This window comes from Nicotiana tabacum, chromosome 8 (genome assembly GCF_000715075.1).
Source record: "Nicotiana tabacum cultivar K326 chromosome 8, ASM71507v2, whole genome shotgun sequence".
NCBI lineage: Eukaryota > Viridiplantae > Streptophyta > Magnoliopsida > Solanales > Solanaceae > Nicotiana > Nicotiana tabacum.
Genome location: NC_134087.1, coordinates 116741136 through 116745366, shown reverse-complemented (window position 1 = coordinate 116745366; position 4231 = coordinate 116741136).

Genomic DNA, 4231 nt, shown 5'->3' with positions numbered 1-4231 from the left:
GAGAGGGGAGAGCTCTGCCTTCGGCATTCAGGACCAACGAGAGTATACCTTGAAGATTACTTCTTTGATAGGAGAAAAACATCTTGGGTTAGTGAGAAAAGACTGCAGATGGGGGGAGAAAGTGGTGTTACAGATACTTTCCCCAAATGAGGGCATCACTGATCGTGCCGATGGATTTTTGAATGTGTACACGTATCCTTTCACACTGGGCCCCCTTGATAGGGTTGTGTTCGACTTCTGTTTAAAGTATCGGGTTACTTTGGCACAGATCCACCCGTCATTTTGGCAGATAGTGTTGATGATGAGATTTTTGCAGAGAAGGCGGGGCTTGAACGTACGCTTAGTCATCTTATTAGGCTGTACCGATCCCTTCACCATCAAGGTATGCTAACCCTGCGATGTCGGTCGACTACGCCCTTCATTATTGATGATGAGGAAGATGGAGATCGGGAGTGGATGAATTGATTCGTCCGAGTCAGGACCACTGATATTATCCCCGTGGAGCTTATGCCATTCCCTGAGGAATAGAACTATACATGTAAGTGGTACATTCTGTGCCTTCTCAGTTTTGTTTATGGCAAAAGTTGGTTTCGTAATCGTGCCTTCTTTTCTTTTTCTATAGTGGTTTCATGGGCGCCGGGCGACATTCCTGATCTGTCGGATTGGGTTCGTAAGTTGGCGACCCACTCGACTTGTGATGAGCACAAGTGGAGAGCTTTGTCCTGGGGCAAATGGGAAGCAAAACACCATGGTACATGTTGTGCTATTTTTTCCTTTCCCTTCCTTCATTTGGAGAGGCATTTTCCCTTTCTGTGTATTAATCTTGTCGTTGTAGGCATCATAGAGCCTTCCGAGGTGAGTCCATGATCCTTTGGAGAGGGGTAAGGGTTGCTATCTTCCGAGCTAAAGAACGACAACAACAAGTGATTGATGACTTTACAGGGAGATGTCACTCAAAGCAAGGCGAAACGGGACCGAGATTTTGGAGCGGAAGCATCGTCTGAGCCTTCCACGCCCGTGGTTTCTAGTTCTAGAAAGGTGGTTTCTCCGCCAATGTTGCCTTCTTTTTCTGTCGATAGTACTTCGAGGGATACTAGAAACCCGGGGTCGCATACTCTGAGCGACCGTGCCTCGACCGGAGTTGATTCTTTCAAAGTTGAGGGAGCTAGGTTAATAGATGTACGCTCGGCTTTCAAGGAAGCCCAACGGCTTTACTTTGTGGTGAGTTTTGACATAAGCCTTTTGATTTTCGTGTCTTCCCTTCCTTATCAGGTTTTCCTTTGTAGGCCTTCAAAAAGCTTAAGTTCGGGGTTCTTCGCCGTGAAGCCAGGATGCGGAAATCTTTGAATAAGGAGAGATCCCTTTGGCTCCTTTGCCATGAAAAGGAAGTCAAGCTGGCACACTTGCAGTATGAGGTGAGCCAGAGCTTGAGTTATAAGAGTTACTTGAAGGAGCAGGTATTTTTCTGTCCCGGGTGAGTGTGTGTTCCCTCTTCTAGCTTCTGTTGCTAACACTCCGTTTATCTTAGTTGTAGAAAAAGACATAGGCCCTGGAGTGTCTTTAGGATGAAGCTGGCCAAGCCAAGCATGAACATTATGAGCTAAGAGCTCAGGCGGAGGTTCAGGCTTTAGAGGGGAAGGGTGCTCTTGCTAAAGTTCTCGCCTTTGAGGCTCAACTCTGCTTAGCTCGCGATAATGCTTTGGTTCAAACGGATGTGATTACGAAGCTCGAGTTCGAGCTTTCAAAGGTCAGGGCTGAGATCGTTGATGCCCGGGCTGAAGCCGTAATAAGCAAAACTAAGGCTGACCAGGAGATGACGATCTATTTAAAGGACGTTGCCGATGCTCAAGCTGATCTAAGAAGGATCCTCAATTTCGAAGAGAGGATCAATGAATACGCTCGTTGCAAGTCTCAAAGAAAGATTCTCGCAGAGATCTGTGCTAGGTGTTTTATCCTCTCGAAAGAGTTGGCTCGAGCAAGGGAGGATAAGCGTGATGCTCAGTTACTTCTGTCTGACATCGAAGAAAGTGAAGATGAGGTCGTCGGGCCATATTCCCCAAGGGAGACGTTTATTTCCTTCTCTGTCTCTATGTATAGTATTTTCACAGTATGCTGTAAATGGAGCTTGTATTTTATTGCATGTATGTATAAGGGGAAACCTCGTGATCTTGTATCTTCTGGGTTTCTAGAATTTAGCCAGATCAATTGGTCTCTAAGTTTGTTGGAATCCTTAGATTCGTGATATGGCGCTGGGGCTCACTAGGCTGGCCCGTAGGCTCTTACGCGTTTGGTCGATATGATCTTTTATGTGCGGCCTTGAGGCTCATTAGGCTAGCCCATAGGCTCTTACACATTTGGTCGATACGACCTTTTATGTGTGGCCCTGAGGCTCATTAGGCTGGCCCGTAAGCTCTTACACATTTGGTTGATGTGACCTTTTATGTGTGGCCCTGAGGCTCATAAGGCTGGCCCATAGGCTCTTACGTATTTGGTTAATGCGACCTTTTATGTGTGGCTCTAAGGCTCATTAGGATGGCCCGTAAGCTCTTATGCATTTGGTCGATGCGACCTTTTATGTGGGCTGGCGACAATGGCTCTTACGCCTTGCTCTTAGGCATATTTAGTTAACTATTTGGGGTTCAGTCTTCGAGTCGGGTTTCAACTCGAGCTCAATCGACCCTCAAGTTTTTGGATTTGTATGGGCTGGCGACAATGGCTCTTACGCCTTGGGTCGAAGCGACCTTTTATGTGGGCTGGCGACTATGGCTCTTACGCCTTGGGTCAAAGAGACCTTTTATTGGTTTACTTTTCCCTCGTTAAGGACTTTTTGAAACAATTTTTGCCTGACTCTTCGATGGTTCGATAAAAACCTCGATTACGAGTCGTTATATGGCGATGATCGAGCACCTCGGGAGGTTCGGCTTGGAGGCTGAGTATCCCGAAGCCTGTGATTTGGAGCTGACATGGTCGAAGCTCTTTTGTCTATGTCAAGGGTAACCTGTTTAACCGATTCTTTTCGAAGTAGATTCGAAGTAATTGAAGGCTTGTGACTTTGTAGCGATGGTCGAGCGTCCCTGAGTCGCGTTAGTTTGGCCGGTACAGTCATTTGTGCTTGGCCGGAGCCATTTTTGATCCCGAGTGAAGTAGTTTTGACGTCTATATCGAAGGTATGCCTTTTAGGGTCTTACAAGTTCGATATATAGCCTTAACTTTGAAATCGGATTTATGCCTTTAGTAAGGTCTTACAAAATTTTCATGCCTTTGAGGTCTTACAGTTTTTAGATACTTGGTACAAGTATGGTTCATACCTTGCTTGAGGTCTTACAGATACTGTTGCTGCCTTATGTAGGTCTTACGAGACCGAGTCTGCCCACTTAGGGTCTTATGGCCTCGGGTGTTTTAATGAATGGTGATTGACGAGAGTCCCCGAGTCATCGAGGGTATTCTGGCTCGGGAGCCGTTACTCGTAAATTTGGTATTGCCTCATTGAGGGCTTACAATTTCAGAGATTCTGACCCTGAGGTCATGGGTTTTTTGAGGTTTTGACGCTAGTTCCCGAGTGTTCGGGACACTTTCGGCTCTGGAGATGCTTCGTGATTTTGCCTCGTTGAGGGCTTGTGAGTTTGGAGTTCCTATTCGGGGATCGCTCAGGTGTTGAATTGTTGATGCCAATCACCGAGTGCTCGGGACGTTTTTGTCATAGGAGTAATTTTTACAAAGATGTCGAGTTTCTTTTGGAGTGTGAGATGCTTTGATAAAAGATATTCTTAGATTACTTGGTACAAGTATACATGTTTTCACCATCGGGGTCCCGGCTATACGGACACAGTTCGTTCGACCATTTGGCCCGGTACATTATTTTCCTATTGGGACCCCATTTGGCGTTTCTTGGCTTTTCCGAGTGGATGGCCTTCTGGGGGGATGCCCCCAGTGTTTGAGGTTGATTGCAAAAGAAGCCTTGAATACTTGTTGAGTCTTCCTTAGGTATCATGTGGATGTTGCCTCATTAAAAACCCTATCGGTAAAACCCTTTTCGGGATAAAAACTCGACCAATGGAAAAGAGTGCAACAAATGCTTTAAAACCTTAAGGTCTTCGGGATGGGTTAGCGCTTTTACTGCTTCGTTCGGGCGCCTGCATAAGGGTTAGTGTGAAATATAAAATGAAAAGGGAAAGGGTTATACCTTAGTGTAGGATGTGCTGATTACCCTTGACCTGATAATGTTGACCGA